Genomic DNA, 20,412 nt, shown 5'->3' on the forward strand with positions numbered 1-20,412 from the left:
TGCTGACCTCACCTTTGGTGTGGGTTCGTACGTTTTCTGACATTCGGTATCCTCTGCTTTTGACTGGCAGACAGTCACCAGTGAGTATGTCGTGCTGGCCCCAAGGGGTCAAGCCTGGTGAAAGCGAGAACAGAGAGGCAAACTGATTCAACATGGATTTGCACTCTTCTTGTTGCTCGGGTGTCAGATTGGAAGAGAGATTTACTCCTTCAATTTTTTCGTCCAAAGGGAAGCCTCTGAGGAGATCCGGAAGAGCTTCACTCTCTTCTTCTTCCTCGGATAATGCTAGAAGCAACGCTCCTACATCAGGTCGGGAGACATACGCTTTGAGTCGGTTGGTGTGGAAGACTGTCGGAGCCTCCTTGGGATTGCCCAAGTCCACCAGATAGTTAACCTCTCCGAGTTTACCCACGACTCTGAAGGGTCCCATCCATTTGTCTTGCAAGGCCCTCTGCCTTGTTGGGATCATAACGAGAACGAGCTGGTCTTGAGCGAACTCAACCATGTTAGCCTTTTGATCGTGCCAGTGCTTGACCAATGCTTGTCCAGCTTTAAAGTTATCGCTTGCTTCTGTCATCATGTGTGACATTCTCCTCCGGAGAGCTATCACGTAGTCAGTCACTCTCACTGGCTTGGGGGAAGGAACACTCTCCAACCCCTCCTTAATCAGGGCCAATGGACCTCTGACGGGATGACCATAGAGAAGTTCGAAGGGAGAATAACCTACTCCCTCCTGAGGGACTTCTCTATAAGCAAAGAGAAGGCATGGCAGTAGAAGGTCCCACTTACGCTTAAGGGGTTCCTCTAAAGCACCTATCATCCTCTTCATGGTTCGGTTGAATCGTTCTACCAACCCATTGGTTTGTGGGTGGTAAGCTGTTGAGAACTTGTAAGTAACTCCACAGGTTTTCCACATGGCCTTCATGTAGTGGGACATAAAGTTTAACCCCCTGTCAGAGATTACTTCCTTAGGAAACCTGACCCTGGTAAAAATACCAAGGAGGGCCTTAGCCACAGCCAGAGCTGTAACAGTCCTCATAGGAATTTCCTCAGGATACCTAGTAGCATGGTCTACTACAACAAGTATAAATCTGTTGCATGAGGAGGTTGGAGGATCAAGGGGACCAACAATGTCAATCCCTACTCTCTCAAACGGGACTCCCACAACTGGGAGAGGCACTAAAGGTGCAACATTCTTGGAGCCAACCTTACCAGAGGTCTGGCAGGTGTGGCAGCTCCTGCAGTGTTTTTCTACTTCGGCCCCCATCTTTGGCCAATAGAAGTAGAGAGATAGCCTTTCCTTAGTCTTTTTGAAACTCAAGTGACCAGCCAAAGGAATCTTGTGGGCTAACTGCAAGAACGGTAGTCTGTTCTCTTGGGGTACTACAAGCCGCTTGTAGTCTCCAGGTGCAGACTCGGTCGGTTCACTGTAGAAGAGGCCATCTTCCCAGTGCAACCTGTATTTCCCAGGCTTTTGCCCTTCAGCCTGAGCTTCGGCCTGGTTGCGAAGACCTTCCAGAGTTGAACATTCTCTCTGTCCCTTACTGAAGTCTGCCCTGCTGGGTCCACCTTCTGCCAGTAAAGACTGCAGCTCAGGATGGTCAACAGGATCCAGATCTCCAATGCGCTCCTGGCCTTCCATTAGCTCTTCGTCAGAGTCTAATTCTACCACACAGGGTTGTACCTCCCTTTCAGCCTCAGCTGGAGGTGGAGCTATGGGTTTATTTTTGTACAACCGCGGGGACGTCCTTGTTGGCTGCACTGAAATGATGGCTGCTGGTTTCGTGGTAGAAGTCTTAGGTTTCCCTTTCGCTTCTGGTTTCTTCGAGACAGCGGCCGACAATTCCAGTGGAGCAGGAGTGATTTCTTTCTTCATCATCTCCTGGAGAGTACCGCGCATGGTTCTCTCCCTTGCAGGTCTGGTTAGCTCCTTTAACCGTTTACTAGGAGGTCTGGGAGTATGCGATACAACTCCAAGAGTTTTCAAATTGTTACCCAACAGTACGCGTCCTGGTACCTCACTCTGTTTGCTGACAGGTATCTTCACAGTCATGTCGTTACACTGGATGAGAACTGGTAATTGGGGAAGCATCTGCACAGGCCCTCCAGCTAACTTGGTGAGGCGTTTGGGTGCCTTAGCAACATTCTCAGCCTGAAAAAACGATTTATCCACCACAGTTATGCTGGCCCCAGTGTGCCTAATGGCAGGAGTCTCCTGACCATTCACCGGACACTGTCCTTATAATACTCGTTAGTACTATCGGGGATAGAATTATAGACGTCTAAATTCTGTTGTTCCCACAACCCCAGAGATACTAAAGAAACAAAGGCTGAGACTCCAATGGTTCGTCAGCTAGCAGTAGAAAGTTTCCACTTGCCATTTGGACTTCCTCCTCTGGAGCGAAGGCTAAGGAGACAAGCTGGACCCCTGAAGGTTTACCCTTACATCTGGGATCTCCTTTCACGTGGTCAGTCGAGCCACAAACAAAGCATTTACAGAATGCTTTTTGGAATGGTGGCTTGTTCTGGCCTCCTTCTGGTTTGGCACCAGAAGACACACTATTCTGCTGCGGTTTTCCTTGTGGCTTACCCTTCTGGTTTTGTTTGGGGCCCTCTTTGGAATTTGAGTTATTCGAATTCTCTTTTGAGTCTTTTTTAGGCTGTTTTCCCTCATCCTTTTTCTGAGTTGCCCCAGAATCCTTTTGAGTAGCCCTGTTGGCAACCCATAAGTCAGCAGCCTTAGCTAGCCTCCGGGAATCCAATTCCTTTGAATCAGCCAAGTGCTGTCTGAGCTCAGGAGAACAGGCATCATAAATCGACTCCAACATAAAAAGATTCTTCATACCCTCATAAGTGTTCACTTTGTAACCCTTAATCCATCCCTCTAAGTTTTTCAACCCTTCACTCACCCAGGTAGCCCAAGGGGTACCATCATGCTTTTTGAGGGTCCTAAACCTCTTAAGATACTGGGAAGGGGTCTTCCCGAATCTAGCTATCAAAGCTAGTTTCACACTTTTGTAATCCGTCTTATCCACCTCCCCCAACTCCATTACCACATCAGTCGCAACAGGGGGGAGCCTAGAGAACAACCAGGGAAGTAAATCATTCCCGGTGATGTCCTGGAGCCCATGATTGTACTCAAACAGTTTTAACCAAACCAATACATCCAATCTTGGTTCATACATACCCACTAATTCCTTCGGCATCCGGGGTCTTTTGGGACTGGAGCTTCTAGAAGAACCAGAGGAGAGAGAAGCATTTTCCACTGACAACTTTTTCATCTCTAACTCGTGATTAAGTTCTATTTCCCTGAGCCTTAACTCAGCTTGCTTCTGCTCAGCCTAGGCATTTATCTGTCTGAACTCGAGCTCTTGGTTTCTTTCAGATTGAGCCAAGAACCGTTTGTATTCTAATTCAAGCTTCATTTTTTCAAGTTCAAAATAAGCAGGGTTACATGTGGGACCTGGTATGGGCCACGTAGGTACAGCTGGTAAGGCAAGTAGAGGAGCAGGGGAGACAGTTTTGTTAGCCTCTCCTTCCTCTTCAGCCTCTTCGTCACTATCGTCAGAATTACGATTTAGATCAACACCATCACTGTTATCTACATCTGCTGGAGAAGTTGGTCCCTCTGAACCAGTACCCAGACTTTTGTTTTCCAGCAATCTCGCTATCAGTTCTAACTTCTTGCCTCTTACAGAAAGATTTTCTTGCCTACAGAGAGCTTGTAAACTCTCAGTATTTTCACCTGACAAGGATTCTCGATTGTAAGCTTCCATAGTAGACATGTTTTTGAAAGTTGCTTTTTAGTGCTAAGCTTTGTGGTTAGTTATCGCAAAGTGTCGAAAAGCACTGTAAACTGTATACTCGATACAAATCCCACCGCTGTACACCAGTGTTAGGCGGAAACCTGTGCAGGTCCCTCTGGGACCACTGCAAAAGATTTAGGACTACAGGTGTTTGGCAGTAAACCCACTTGGTAGCAGTCTGTACCACACAGATTCACTTGGTAGCTGTGGCTGAGCAGTCAGACTTCCCTCAAGAAGAGTTAGGCAGTATGTGGAGTATACACAATAGGGCAATTTACACAGTAGAACAAGCAAACACGGAACAAGGCTTCGGTGTAAAGATATAAAGGTATTTATTTATAACAACACATCTATAGAAAACAGTCTGACACTAATACGGCAAACAACTTCAATCACAATTACTACAGGAAGAAAAAGATCAATCCCCCTAACAATAGTTCAACAAGTCTAGGTTCACCGGCATCACTTATTTGCAGACAGAGGTGTATGCTTTAACCTAGATGGCACTCTAGTATTCGTTAGGACGGGAGAGAAAAATAAGGTAGGTTATGAAATCAACTCGGTACCAATACTTTACGGACAAATGCAAGGCAAGTAAGGCAGGGTCTACTGCAGATCACAAAGTTCAGAGGCCAGGCCCACTCAGAGAGAGGCAAGGCGATATGTCCTAAAAAGTGTCTCAGTGGAAATGCGCTTTGAGTCTTTATCGCAAATTGTTTTAGAAAGATTGGACCAGTTCAGAACAACACGTTAAAGAAAGCTTGGAGACGACCCAATGGAAAGGCGAGGATTAAGACACCTCACTCTATCCGGCAGAAAGGGAAGCCAGGCGGACACGGTACCTTGTTTGTGGAGAGACAGCTCCTGCGGGGGCAGTTGTTCCTGGTGGTGGATGCACGTCGGGTCTTTGCCAAGAGTAGAGATGATCTCGTCGTCGAAGAAAAGTGAAGTCTGGTGGACCACCAGGGAAGACACCAGCCGCGGAGTGCTCCGTCACAAGGCACCACCTTTTGGTCGCGGTACAGGGGTAGTGGCTATCCGGTTGCCGAGGTGCTCTGCAAGGGCAATTTGACCACTGCGTCCTGGAGCGAAGAAAAAGCAAAGGGGACTGGTTGTTCCCACCAGTCAGGGGAAGAGACTCTCCGGCAGGGAGATTTCCTCTGTCGTCGGGAAGTGGTGAGTCGGTTCCGCAGGGCTCCACCGGAGGTGTCGTCGTTGCAGGTCGGCTCAGCTTTACCCTCGTCAGATTCTTAGGTCCTGTGGCGACTTCTGAAGATCCAGTCCCAAAAGCCCTGCTTTTATGCAGAGAACCCCCATTCATTCAGCCTAGCTGTCAATCAAAACACGCTAAGTGGTGAGCGGGGTGGCTCACCACTTGGGCCAATCACACCAGAGTGCGACCGGAGTTGGCAAGGCAACTTGTTCCAGGGTGCCTAAACCCCCTCCGGCACCCCTGTGGTAACCCAGACAGAATGGCACCACTTTGGAGGGTCTCTGTACAGAAGCTTGCCAAAAGTGGAACAAAGGGCTCAAACTTTGGTTTAGGAGTCACAGAGACGAACACAGACGCCATTTTAAAAAACGAGTTCTGGCAGAAAATACCATCCGATAAACTTATTTAAGATAAGTAAATCGGTGGTATGTTAGAGATTAACGAGAGAAAAAGTATTAATCTCCAACAATGGGAAGAATCCCTTAGGGTTATATTCTGGGTCGAATATAACAGGTAGTTTCCACTGCCACCAGCCAAAAGTCGACGAGGGGGGACGGGACAGTGCCCCCTCGAATAACAGACCCAGGAGTAATCGAATTACCCCTATTAGTACGTCCATAATAGGATGGTTTGTACTAGTTCTGTTAGTAAATTTAGGTCTAGTAAAGCCAATGGTGACTTTACATGCCCGGGGTGACAGTAGTCAGTCCCCGGGTATGGAGTCTATGATGGAGGTCCACTAGGATGCCCCAGTGCTACGGCACGGAGGGTGCGTTGTAACACACATAGTAAAACATATGAGACCCTATGGAGTAAAAGACCCCATAGCCCATAGAACACATTGACATTCAAGGAATTTACACACATTCATGTCCAAGAGTGGGAGAAAAAGAGTCTCACTCTTGGCAGGATGGAAAAAACAAACTCCAGAAATCCAGCAAAGCTGCTGGGGGACTCACTAGTTTAGGAAATTCAGCCTAAACAGAGAATTCTCCCTAACAGCCATCTTCCCACCCATGTGTCACCTGGATGCCCTGTGGAGCTGCCTCTGACCGTGTGGCTAGGCTGGTGGAGGACACATCCCTGCCACAGTCGGGAGTCGGACGTCCAGCAGGGGTGGCCACCTCAACAACTGCACCCCAGCCGGAGGAGGATGTGCAGGCAGCAAGAGCCAGGGCATGGGCAGAGGCAAAGCAGCAGCAGCAACACGGTGGGAGCCATGATGGCTCGGGGTCTTCGTCATCAGATGGGCAGGCATCGGCCAGAGGGCAGGAGGACCCAGGACAGGAAGTGTCTTCCGTGTGGCAGAGGTTAGGCCATGCCATAGATGCGGTGCGGCAGCGGGCAGAAGCGGCATGGCTCACGATGGTCAGGGCGGAGAACTCCATGCGGATGGCCCTGAGGCGGGCCGAGTGCCTCGAGGCAATTCGCAGGGAGTTGGAGGAGAACATGTCATCGTCCCTGCGAACCCTCGGGGCCATGGAAGAGGACCGCCTCCGGGACATTGAGCAGGAGTTCGATGATGCCCTGGCCAGGGACATCCAAAAGTGAGCCATCGTACTAGCCCGCTGCCCTTGTAAATAGTTAGTGTTAGGTTTCCTTTGTTTTTTTCTTTATTTTGGTTGCGCTTGGACAATGCACCACGTTTCTGTATATAGTTTTTCATTAGGTAGTATTTTTGATAGGTTTCATGTCTTCAGTTGGGATCATGGACCCTGGATTGTTCATCTGTATATAGTTCACTATTGGATTCATCTCTTTTTTTGGATTTCCCCATGGAGCAATGGTTTTCACTTTTGTTTTTCCCTTGCATTTGCTTTGTTGGGCTCTGATTTTGGACACCTTTCCTTTGGATTATGATTTCTTGTTTTTCATTATTTTACGGACATGCAGCTTTTCTTTTTTTATTCCCATTGTTGTTTGTTTGATTTAAATTCAATTCATGTTGCTTTTAATACATTTTTTTCTTCATACTTCGGTGTGTGGTATTATCTCATTGGTTTCATGCATGTCATGATATGGGTTTTCACATTCACTTGCAACCATTGTGTGTGTGTGACGGACATGTGTTCATTTACATACTTGCCATTGGGGTTGTATCATGTAATTGCCTTTTCTATGTGGGTGGATGCAATACTTGGTTGGGTCTTTGGGCTGGGGAGGCTGGCCATAAGGGCCATGATTGAGGATCGTCATGACCTGGGGGCAGGGGGACATGAGTGGGGGCCTGCTGGCAGGTGCCCTGCACTGCTGGGGGGTGGGGGTGCAAGGGGACATGAGTGGGGGCCTGCTGGCAGGTGCCCTGCACTGCTGGGGGCTGGGGGTGCAAGGGGACATGAGTGGGACATGAGTGGGGGCCTGCTGGCAGGTGCCCTGCACTGCTGGGGGGTGGGGGTACAAGGGGACCAGAGTGGGACATGAGTGGGGGGCCAGCTGGCAGGTGCCCTGCACTGCTGGGGGCTGGGGGTGCAAGGGGACATGAGTAGGGGCCTGCTGGCAGGTGCCCTGCACTGCTGGGGGGTGGGGGTGCAAGGAGACATGAGTGGGACATGAGTGGGAGCCTGCTGACAGGTGCCCCTCAGTGCTGGGGGGTGGGGGTACAAGGGGACATCAGTGGGGCCTGCTTGCATGTGCCCTGCACTGCTGGGTGTGGGGGTGCAAGGGGACATGAGTGGGACATGAGTGGGAGCCTGCTGACAGGTGCCCCTCAGTGCTGGGGGGTGGGGGTGCAAGGAGACATGAGTGGGACATGAGTGGGAGCCTGCTGACAAGTGCCCCTCAGTGCTGGGGGGTGGGGGTGCAAGGGGACATGAGTGGGGGCCTGCTGGCAGGTGCCCTGCACTGCTGGGGGTGGGGGTGCAAGGAGACATGAGTGGGAGCCTGCTGACAGGTGCCCCTCAGTGCTGGGGGGTGGGGGCACAAGGGGACATCAGTGGGGCCTGCTTGCATGTGCCCTGCACTGCTGGGGGGTGGGGGTGCAAGGGGACATGAGTGGGACATGAGTAGGGGCCTGCTGGCAGGTGCCCTGCACTGCTGGGGGGTGGGGGTACAAGGGGACATCAGTGGGGCCTGCTTGCATGTGCCCTGCACTGCTGGGTGTGGGGGTGCAAGGGGACATGAGTGGGACATGAGTGGGAGCCTGCTGACAGGTGCCCCTCAGTGCTGGGGGGTGGGGGTGCAAGGAGACATGAGTGGGACATGAGTGGGAGCCTGCTGACAAGTGCCCCTCAGTGCTGGGGGGTGGGGGTGCAAGGGGACATGAGTGGGGGCCTGCTGGCAGGTGCCCTGCACTGCTGGGGGGTGGGGGTGCTAGGGGACATGAGTAGGGGCCTGCTGGCAGGTGCCCTGCACTGCTGGGGGTGGGGGTGCAAGGAGACATGAGTGGGAGCCTGCTGACAGGTGCCCCTCAGTGCTGGGGGGTGGGGGCACAAGGGGACATCAGTGGGGCCTGCTTGCATGTGCCCTGCACTGCTGGGGGGTGGGGGTGCAAGGGGACATGAGTGGGACATGAGTAGGGGCCTGCTGGCAGGTGCCCTGCACTGCTGGGGGGTGGGGGTGCAAGGAGACATGAGTGGGACATGAGTGGGAGCCTGCTGACAGGTGCCCCTCAGTGCTGGGGGGTGGGGGTGCAAGGGGACATGAGTGGGGGCCTGCTGGCAGGTGCCCTGCACTGCTGGGGGTGGGGGTGCAAGGGGGCATGAGTGGGGGCCTGCTGGCAGGTGCCCCTCAGTGCTGGGGGGTGGGGGTGCAAGGGGACATAAGTGGGGGCCTGTTGGCAGGTGCCCCTCAGTGCTGGGGGGTGGGGTGCCAGTGGAAATTAGTGGGGGCCTGCTGGCAGGTGCCCTGCACTGCTGGGGGGTGGGTGTGCAAGGGGACATGCGTGGGACATGAGTGGAGGACTGCTGGCAGGTGCCCTGCACTGCTAGGGGGTGGCGGTGCAAGGGGACATGAGTGGGGGCCTGTTGGCAGGTGCCCCCAGTCCTGGGGGGTGGGTGTGTAAGGGGACATGAGTGGGGGCCTGCTGGCAGGTGCCCCTCAGTGCTGGGGGGTGGGGGTGCAAGGGGACATGAGTGGGACATGAGTGGGGGCCTGCTGGCAGGTGTCCTGCACTGCTGGGGGGTAGGGGTGCAAGGGGTCATGAGTGGGACATGAGTGGGGGCCTGCTGGCAGGTGCCCTGCACTGCTGGGGGTGGGTGTCCAAGGGGACATGAGTGGGACATGAGCGGGGGCCTGTTGGCAGGTGCCCTGCACTGCTGGGGGGTGGGGGTGCAAGGGGACATGAGTGGGAATTGAGCGCGGGCCTGCTGGCAGGTGTTCTGCACTGCTGGTGGGTGGGGGTGCAAGGGGACATGAGTGGTACATGAGTGGGGGACTGCTGGCAGGTGCCCTGCAGTGCTGTGGGGTGGGGGTGCAATGGGATATGAGTGGGGGCCTGTTGGCAGGTGCCCCTCAGTGCTGGGGGCTGGGAGTGCAAGGGGACATGAGTGGACATGAGTGGGGGCCAGCTGGCAGGTGCCCTGCACTGCTGGGGGGTGGGGTGCAAGGGGACAGGAGTGGGACATGAGTGGGGGCCTGCTGACAGGTGCCCCTCAGTGCTGGGGGGTGGGTGTGCAAGTGGACATGAGTGGGGGCCTTCTGGCAGGTGCCCCTCAGTGCTGGGGGGTGGGTGTGCAATGGGACATGAGTAGGACATGATTGGGGGCCTGCTGGCAGGTGCCCTGCACTGCTGGGGGGTGGGGGTGCAAGGGGACATGAGTGGGACATGGGTGGGGCCTGCTGGCAGGTGTCCTGCACTGCTGGGGGGTGGGGGTTCAAGGGGACATGAGTGGGGGCCTGCTGGCAGGTTCCCCTCAGTGCTGGGGGGTGGGTGTGCAAGGGGACATGAGTGGGGGCCTGCTGGCAGGTGCCCCTCAGTGCTGGGGGGTGGGGGCGCAAGGGGACAAAAGTGGGGTCCTGTTGGCAGGTGCCCCTCAGTACTGGGGGGTGGGGGTGCAAGGGGACATGAGTGGGGGCCTGCTGGCAAGTGCCCTGCACTGCTGGGGGGTCGGGGTGCAAGGGAACATGAGTGGGGGCCTGCTGGCAGGTGCCCTGCACTGCTGGGGGTGGGGGTGCAAGGGGACATGAGTGGGGGCCTGTTGGCAGGTGCCCCTCAGTGCTGGGGGGTGGGGGTGCAAGGGGAAATGAGTGGGGGCCTGCTGGCAGGTACCCTGCACTGCTGGGGGCTGGGTGTGCAAGGGGACATGAGTGGGACATGAGTGGGGGCCTGCTGGCAGGTGCCCTGCACTGCTGGGGGGAGGGGGTGCAAGGGGAAATGAGTGGGGGCCTGCTGGCAGGTGCCCCTCAGTGCTGGGGGGTGGGGGTGCAAGGGGACATGAGTGGGACATGAGTGGGGGCCTGCTTGCAGGTGCCCTGCACTGCTGGGGGGGTGCAAGGGGACATGAGTGGGACATGGGTGGGGGCCTGCTGGCAGGTGTCCTGCACTGCTGGGGGGTGGGGGTTCAAGGGGACATGAGTGGGGGCCTGTTGGCAGGTGCCCCTCAGTGCTGGGGAGTGGGGGTGCAAGGGGACATGAGTGGGACATGAGTGGGGGCCTGCTTGCAGGTGCCCTGCACTGCTGGGGGTGGGGGTGCAAGGGGACATGAGTGGGACATGGGTGGGGGCCTGCTGGCAGGTGCCCTGCACTGCTGGGGGCTGGGTGTGCAAGGGGACATGAGTGGGACATGAGTGGGGGCCTGCTGGCAGGTGCCCTGCACTGCTGGGGGGAGGGGGTGCAAGGGGAAATGAGTGGGGGCCTGCTGGCAGGTGCCCCTCAGTGCTGGGGGTGGGGGTGCAAGGGAACATGAGTGGGACATGAGTGGGGGCCTGCTTGCAGGTGCCCTGCACTGCTGGGGGGTGGGGGTGCAAGGGGACATGAGTGGGACATGAGTGGGGCCTGCTGGCAGGTGCCCTGCACTGCTGGGGGTGGGGGTGCAAGGGGACATGAGTGGGAGATGAGTGGGGGCCTGCTTGCAGGTGCCCTGCACTGCTGGGGGGTGGGGGTGCAAGGGGACATGAGTGGGACATGGGTGGGGGCCTGCTGGCAGGTGTGCTGCACTGCTGGGGGGTGGGGGTTCAAGGGGACATGAGTGGGGGCCTGTTGGCAGGTGCCCCTCAGTGCTGGAGGGTGGGTGTGCAAAGGGACATGAGTTGGGGCCTGCTGGCAGGTGCCCCTCAGTGCTGGGGGGTGGGGGTGCAAGGGGACATGAGTGGGACATGAGTGGGGGCCTGCTGGCAGGTGCCCTGCACTGCTGAAGGGTGGGGGTGCAAGGGAACATGAGTGGGGGCCTGTTGGCAGGTGCCCCTCTGTGCTGGGATGTGGGGATGCAAGGGGACATGAGTGGGGGCCTGTTGGCAGGTGCCCTGCACTGCTGAGGGGTGGGGGTGCAAGGGGACATGAGTGGGACATGAGCGGGGGCCTGCTGGCAGGTGCCCTGCACTGCTGGGGGTTGGGGGTGGAAGGGGTCATGCGTTGGTGATCAGTAGTGCAAGGTGACATGTGGCTTTGCTGGGGGGCATGCATATGGTGGATGGGCTGCCTGCGGGACATGACTAGGGGTGCAGGGTAGTCCCCTGTGGTGTGGGCTGCCTGCAGGGGCCGTGGAGGGTATAGAGGGAACACCTGGAAGGACCCACACTGCCAATTCACATGTAGTACTCCCATGCACCCCAGGAATACACACACCCCACTCACACAGGGCCTATCGCATGTGAAACTTCCCGCAACCCCAGATTTACACGCACCCCGCTCGCACAAGGCCAATCGCATGTGAAACTTCCCGTGCACCCCCGAAATACACACACATGCTGTTTTTGACACAGCGGGTGTTCGTGTTTGTCGCGTACTCCTTTGCACATCATTTGTCCTAGAGGGCCACATTATGGGACAATCATTAGAGCTGTATATACGTGCTTTTTGTTAGCACACATTTTTTTCATGCGCAGGGATGCTACCGCCTGCCTTCGTGTGGCGTACGTGTTTAGGCTTGTGCGCGTCTTCACCAGTGCGCTGGTTTGCCCTATTCGATTCCATGAATACGTGTTTAGGAGAGCGTGTGGGCGTTCCGCGCTCTTGCCTCCTGTATTTCCCCAGTGACGCCCACATTTTCACGCGTTGTTCCCCATTCCGCGTGTCACGCCCCATGTTACGCCTACTTTTGTTATGTGCGCCGCGCTATGTGCGCTTTCGCTGTTGCCGTAGGGCACGCCGTTAGATGACCTGTGCGTCGATGTGCGCCACGCAGATTTTCAGCGCACATCCCAGATTTTACTCGCTCACGCACTTCCATGAATCGATGTGCGTGGGTTTTGCTGCGATTTTCGCACTTGCACTGCGATTCGCACGGTTTTGCACGCTTGCGCGGGAATTTTCAGCGCACATTAATTCCATGAATCGGCCTGTAAATGTTTATTACCACTCATGTCCCACAAGGCAAAGGAGCATATCCCTGCTCTGCTATACTCTCGTTGTTAAGTCCTGCTACAGAGTGACTCTTGGCCCGTTGTTACATTTTGATGGCATGTAAGTCTAAAATTTTGAAAATATTCTTGATACTTGATCTGAGGGATGCTAGGCAAAGGGCTTTGTGGGTGTTTATTCATATCCTTAGAGCTGCACCTAGCAACAGAGCTCATGATCTGGTTTCCGTTGCATGTTTCATTACAATTGATGCGCTGGGTATATTTCCGAAGGTCCGGGTTTGTTTGTTTATCAACTATAAAACCCATGGAATGTAGTTCTACACAAGCCTGCCAGATCAAGTTCATCACCACCCCAGAACACACCCATAATTTCACAATGGTGCATTTGTGTTCATCCATGAATTCTATCAGGTCTAAGTCACTTGAGCATATGTCTTCTAGTTTGGGAATCTCGTTCATGATGTTTAACACGCTTGACCTATTCAAATCATATTCACTATATTGACCACATCTGCATTGCATTATTAGATAATTACATGCTCAATTTCCCTTTAGTTTCGATGTCATTTTATTTGTCTGCCTTTCCTTTTCCTCTTCTTCCCCCCCTATTATCAGGGGACTTCTTTTGCAGATGTGCATCATTAGTAGGTATGTCTTGAAGATTTTTTGAGATGCCATTTCTACCTACATTCGTCTGCAAGGTTTGGCTACAAATGTAAAACTCAAGTAATCTGGCGATGTCTTCTCATCTTTGATTGAGAGCAGATTTATAGCTATACTGCACACCCCGATCTTTAGCAACGCCCTCTTCCTGGGCATTATTTCTGATGTCCACTGGCCTCCCATTAAAATAATTTGCTACCGGAATTGTGATCCTCCCATGACATTCCTTGTTTTTCAACGGTATGTGTTTCCCAGCCGACAATGCCATTTCTGGCATTATGGTTGCTATGCCCTCATTTTTGTATAGTTCCACTGTCCTGACAAGATCGTCTGGGGGCTGATATTTCATAATGGTGTCGGAGGAGGACTTCTTTTCAGGGTGATTCAAGGATGTACTTGGATCACTTCTCCTCTTTAACATTTTACTATATTTGGTCACCATTGCATTTCTAGCTATTTGTGACGCAGCTCTCGGCAAAACATTTTTTTTCACAAACTGCCGTGGGCTAGCCCTACTCCTAGCAGTTGGTGTTTTCATGTTTTTTCTTTTTTTCTGCATCGGTATTTTGCTGGATAATTTCAATTTTGTTTTGGAAAACATAACATATGCATTTGCTGTGTTTTCCAAAATATTTGCAGGTTTTACCGGCTCATTTACGACCAGTTCTGAAGATGCTTCTTCGCCATCTAATATTTGAGCCGTTTCCTGTTGGGCGGTTATTGCTATGTCATTCTTTCCAGTTTTTTTTAAACCTTTTTTTCCGCTGTCTCTTGTCTTTGGCAACAAAATTGCATATGGGGTTAGTTTTATTCCCTAGACATATTACATCAATTGAGCCAAAATCATCCTCTATAATGCCACTGATTTCCTTTGGCATTTTTAACGTGTTCATTCCCCCTCCATCATTCTTTCTGTCACCAAAACCACAGTTCTTTTGCCATTATAGTACTTGAAGTAGCATTTCAGATTGCACGGTCAATTTTGTATCTAGACATTCATATAATTTAGCCACGGAAAATAGCACCATATCCAGGGCCTGTAAGGTGTTTTGAAGACTATCACTACCGACAATTGGCGGGGTTGTTGGTTCTGGATAGAATGGTTGCTGTCCCCTCCTCGGTGTTGGCTCAATAAAGGACAGCGAGAGTGCCGGTGATTCTCACGTCGGCGGTGGAAACATGACAGGGGATTGGGATAGTGTAAATAAGAGTGTAACCCCCCTGGAAAAAAAGGAATTTTGGAACAGAAATCTTGGTCATCACTCGGTGGTTACTCTACGAGTGACACTTGTTGAGACTCAATAATCCAAATCAGTTATTTAAAAAAGTCTTGGAATAATTGAGTATAATGGAGAGGGAAAAAGATTTTTTGAAAACATGTGCTCTTTAATTTGCAATTAATAAAGTGCTTTTTGATAGAATACTTTCTGATTAAATATTAACATCATTTGAAAATACAAAAACATACACATTGTGATAAACAAACTCAATCGTGATACATCATAACAAAAAGCATCGATCAAAATAAAAACAAAAAATAGAGTTTCTAGATATGTCATTGAAAATGAATTAAAAGAAATTATTAGGAAAACTTGAATTCAGTTCCCTAGTTATGCACCCAATTGAGGGTGTTCTGAGATGATCCCTGTATCTCTCTCCGACAGTTATTCTGTTTTGGTGAAAAGGCAGGGATTGGTCAGGGTTAATAAATGTCCTGAGGTTCAAATGAAGCCTGTATATGGGTCTTTGCGGTTAAAGAATTCTTTGCCTACGTGGGGCTTGGTCATCAACCAACCTCTTCAGGTTTCGGCGGTCATGAAACACTTTTTAGTCCGCCTTCATCAGGGCGTCTTGTTTGAAGATCCAGTGTAGAGGTGCAAAAGAAAACAAGCATTGTAATTCCCCATCTCCATATTAGTCAGGATTTGTCTGACATGCTATAATCAAAATTATGCCTCAAGTTTCTCGGCTGTGGCTTTACCTGCCGATACTGTACTCCCAAGTTTTGGGTCCTGCCCAGTGCTGGGCTCCAATGTTCTAACTCAGGATCGGCCCCTATTTTTACCTCAGTAGTGGTCTGGGATTCTTGTACCGCGGAGAAATGCAGAAGCTGCTTGTAGGTGTGCCAAGAAAAGGAGAGGTCGTGTTGTGCCTCTATATTGGCAGCCCCGCTCAGTTTCAACTGAAAAACACAAGAAAGGAACCGTGTGCTAACTCAAACACATAATGGTAGTATCACTGAATATGCAGAAAATGGAACACATAATGGTAGTTTCTCTGAATGTTGAGGTAAGAGTTATGGTACAATATAGCTACCTGGAGGTTGCTGGCATATGAGAGGGGAGCGCCAGCGTTAATGCGGTGGGTCAAACAGAATCCAATCCAGTCAAAGTCCATGAAATAAATGAAGGAATGGTTACCTCTGTGTTCTGGCTGCATGTTTAGGATTTGTCTCTGGGGCTGCTGTGCGAATAAAGGGTTTCATGTTATTGAAACCGCGTGGTTAGGGCTAAAAGGTAGTCAAGGCTACCTGGTGGTGACCGGTTGTCAGGAGCCATCTGGTACACTCCGTAGCATCGTGCTTATTGTCTTTCATATTGTTAGGGTGCATGGCGTATGCAGGGGGTGTTGTGACCCGCGAGTGCTGTGCTTACCTTCATTGGTGAGTAGGCTGCTCGACGACTCAGGCATACTCCTGGTGCGGATGAGTGCCGCAGTGTAGAGTCCAGTGGGAACGCGTATGGCTGCTAAAGATTGGGATAGATTATTATGGAAGGGGGTCTTTGTGATGGATGGTATAGGGGAATGAGATGTCTCGTCACAGAGATTCTCCTCCACATTTTCCTCCCCATGCATTATTTCCTGATTCAGGGGCTCTACTGGTACGGTGACACTTTGGGAGTCTATTTGCTGAGCAAAGGCCCCCTCCCCTCCATCATGCCATGCCACACCTCGCTCTGTCATCTCATTTGCAGCACTGGGTAGACACATCCCAGTCTCGCAATTTATGGCTTGTCCGCTTACTGTATCATTCACTAGTACCATCTCCAGTTCAAATCCGGCTACGATTATAGAATCAGGCAGGAGAGTTCCCTCCGACCCACTAACCGGCTGAGCCTCATTTACTAAACTGGATTCTAAAGGGTAATATCTGTGTATATCACTGACAACTGCTGTTGCGCAGCCACTTTACAAACTTTCTGATTAGATCCACAGCTACGAGTCAAGATAATGTGGTGACTCGTGCGTTTTGGTGTTGTCACTATGTTTCCAAACAATTTAGTCATCTCTTTAGAAGGCGGCATGCTTGACACTAAAGTATAAGTGCCTGGCATGTTCGTTCCAATCAAATAGATGTAAAACAATCAAATTATCTTTGACACAAATGAAAATGCAACCTGGAGATTTCCGTTGTTAAAATGAAATAAAATAAAATTGACTGGCTAAATAAACCATACAAAACGAATCTATAATCAAACTCCGAGCTTTATATCCCCACGCTTCCCACCTCACCCACAACAACTGCAGTAACTGCTCTTTTTGAACTGCTCTTCGCAGAAATGCGCTAGCGCAAATGCGCGTGCATGGGCAGTAAGTAGGATCCTGGGTAAAGAGGGCGGGATTTCAAGGACTTGGAAACATTTCCAAGTAAACGCTGCAAAGTCCAAGCAATCCAAGGCAATCTAACTAGGTAAGACCTAGATTAGAATGCAAAAGGATACTATTACAGTCAAGTGGATTCCTTTCAGACACGGCTCCTTTGTTAAGTACAGAATTTGTTCATGTTCATACCGGAGAAGTAGATTCAAGGCCTCTTGCTGCAGTTACTGCTCTTTTCGCACTGCTTTTTGCAGAAATGCGCACGCGCAAATGCTCGTGCATGGGCAGTAAGTAGGATTTTGGGTAAAGAGGGCAGGATTTCAAGGTTTTGGAAACATTTCCAAGTAAACGCTGCAAAGTCCATGCAATCCAAGGCAATCCAACTAGGTAAGACCAGAGAAGTAGATTCACGGCCCCTTGCTGCAGTAACTGCTCTTTTCGAACTGCTCTCCATATGAGGTTTCCTGCAGCTATCAAAATAAGGGGGTCTCCAGAATAAATACTGCTCCAAAATTGGTCAGAATAAATTGATCTATAGTCACTAACAAACGTTTGATATCCTTTAACATATCTTTCATAAAGCCGAGGAGAATGCCGCCAATATGTGTCTGTAGGTTTCTACATATTGAACGAGAGGGGGGCCCTTATGGCATTAGGACTTAGCGTTAGAGTACTATTGTAACAAAGCGTGTCCTAATAGTCACATTTCCATAATAAACAACATTTTCTATGCCATTCATTGAGGTATATGTGGTAATTAATTCACACTTTCCTTCAAGGGTTCTTTCCAAATTCTTAGTGCTGCATAATCATTTTTTCTAAAGACCTTAATAAATTGGGAGTTTCTTACTGCCCCATTTTTTATTTATTATGTTTTTCCATGAACCTATTACTCAATTTGTCAAGGTAAAATTGACATTCATAATCAACATAAAAATAAACTTGTGACATACAGTAATCAGTGCTTTTCATATGCAGCCATGTGCTAAAGTAACATTTAAGTATGTCAACAATAACCTTGAATAAAACACACACACATAAGAAATACAAATATAAATACAAATACAGATGTAAGGACGAGCAATAATTTAATACATCAAATTGATTTCTATTATGTAGATCTGCAAAATGGTCCTAGTCCTTTATATTACCCTTAATATTCTTGATCTGTCTGTGTATGTTATTCACCATGATATTTTTCTAATTTTGGTAGCGGAATGACCAATTGATGTTTATTACTTCCTCAAAAGGTCATTCAACCAATCCTTGGAGGCTTCCTTATCTGCATTGCACAGTCTACATGTATGGTTCTCATATGGGATTTTTTTCCATGCTCCAATATTTTGTTGGGTTTCTAACAAGTTAAAGCTCAGACGCAATGCATTTTTGCAATATATGAAAATGGGCGAAGAAAAGGGAACCATTGCCTACAATACATTTGGCACTTACATTTGGAGGATAATTTCTGCAATAGCATCCCTCTATCCAAATGAATAGCTTTCAAATTCATTTGTTCAGCCTTATTTGTAATGATTGATTGTTGTGATGTATATTCTGTCCACGTAACTTCTATTGCATCAGTCACCATGTATGGATTTTCAGGTTATAGACCAATTGAAATTAATCACACTGTAAGTGGAGGGGTATTGTATGTATGTATGTATGTATGTATGTATGTATGTATGTATATGTATGTATTTATTTATTTATTTATTATTTATTTATTTATTTATTTATTTATTTATTTATTTATGTATTTATTTATTTGTATACAGACGGAGAAATTCTCCTTTGATCACAAAAGAAGGTACAATAGATAAGAAATCAGATTTGATGGAACACAGACAGCTTCTTACAATGCAGTGAGTCGGATTGTGAGGTGGAAGCAGTTAATCAGGCTTGAGGGTTGGGAGACAAAAGTTCTAACTATAAATTGCTAACTTGATCTGGTATATCCAGTAGCCAAATACACATGAAGTATGGAAAGTGATATTTATTAATCTGTATTAATTGGTCGCAAATAAAATGTTCTGCCTCATTCCTCAGCTTGTAATTGCTTATTGACATTAGGCACAATCCCAGATGGGTGGCTCGTCCGTAATTGGTGACTGGGTGCCAACCTGCCACCCTTCATGGAAAAACCAAGCCAGCCCAGTGAAAACATTTAACATCCCCTCAAAATGCATTAAGAAGCTGGGGGAACACTCTTGGGCTGGCAACTGTACAGGGAAACATGGTGGTTTCTCTTTGACAGTTCTAGTACCCCAGCGTGCATTTTCGATGGGCCATGCAAGGCTGGGGCTGTTTTGCTTCCCCAAACCTGCATGGCCCATTAGTGATGCAGGCTTTTGTACTGTGGGTCTGAATGTGTGTAGGGAACAGTCCTGCACGTCCCAACGCATTTAGAGGGCCTGACATGGCATGATGAATGTGCTGCAGCTTCACCGCACATGTGCAGTAACCTGGAAGCTCTCCCTCCTTCCTGGTCCCTGTTTGGTGATGTGTGGGAGACAGAGAGTATTCATTTCGGGCAGTATGATACTGAGTAGACTCCGGATTGCAGAAAAGAAAATATTATGAATGTATTTGTGCAAGCATTGTTTATGTCTGTACGTGTGCAAACATGAGCTTGTGAGCGTTATTGGTGCTTGTGTGAATAACCAAGTGTATGCTGTGTGGGTGCAGGGGTGAATGAGAGATTGTGTGCTATATAAATGTGTGCTGGTGCCAGGTCCAGTGTCTTTGGTTTGTGTAACTCATTCATGTAGTCGCCAGTAGACGCATATTTTCTTAATGTGGCATTGCATGTTTTCTGGGCATCAATAGTAAAGCAAACATTGTCAGTGATGTTATATGGCTTGATGTGTCTGTTTTGGTGCAGCCAGTCAGAATATATTTTCTTACTGTGGCATGGCATTTTGTCCAGGGCATCTAGTGTAAAGCAAACATGATATGTGTATTATGTGGCTAGAATGGCCTAATATATTATTAGTTCAGTCAGTTTGGGCATAATGTCTTACTCTGACATGCCATTTTTCACTGGTCAATAAATGGTAAAACAAGCATGATAAATGTAATTATCTGGCTAGATTTATCTACATCAGTGCCGCCAGACTGGATATATATTTTTTTTTTCATCCGTAGTAGTCCTGCATCTCCAAAATGGGGAAGCTACTTTAAATCTCAGCAATTGTGTGAATACAAGATTCCTAGAATCCCACTCTGTGTGAGAGGCACTTTAGTTTTTGAAAACAAACAAAAAATATCCTCTTCACTTCCAAGGGAGCTGTTCCACTGTAAAGGTTACTTTCAATGTAGACATATTCTCAGAGTAAGGCTACTTAATGGCAGGTCCAATAATAAGTACACGTGACTAGGTTCTGGAACACTTTTGGCCTATCTCTTAGAATGGTCTACATTTCCTGGGGTTGTATTCCCTGCCCATCAAGATTGGTCGGTGAACACTACTAGCACCTTCTGTGAATAATCCTTTATTTTACCAATTGGAATGCAAGTAAAATATGCAAGTGTGATGACGTGGAAGGAGGCGGGGCAAAGGCGGCAACACTTTTATTCTCTATCCCAATAACCATGGCAAATACTTTTTCAACTAAAATAAATATCTGTGAACAATTAAATATCCCTTAATGTCTATTACAATACATTTAAGGA

The 20,412-nt window shown here is 49.4% G+C and overlaps 1 protein-coding gene across 1 annotated transcript in view; it reads left to right on the top strand.

Annotated features, from left to right (window-relative positions):
* The window catches only part of LOC138514591 (olfactory receptor 1f45-like), a 50,977-nt gene that overhangs the window by 2,433 nt on the left and 28,132 nt on the right, over window positions 1-20,412 (top strand). The gene's annotated exons all lie outside the window — the stretch shown is intronic.

The sequence above is a fragment of the Ambystoma mexicanum genome, chromosome 12, assembly GCF_040938575.1.
Source record: "Ambystoma mexicanum isolate Mex_15411 chromosome 12, UKY_AmexF1_1, whole genome shotgun sequence".
In the NCBI taxonomy this organism is placed as follows: domain Eukaryota; kingdom Metazoa; phylum Chordata; class Amphibia; order Caudata; family Ambystomatidae; genus Ambystoma; species Ambystoma mexicanum.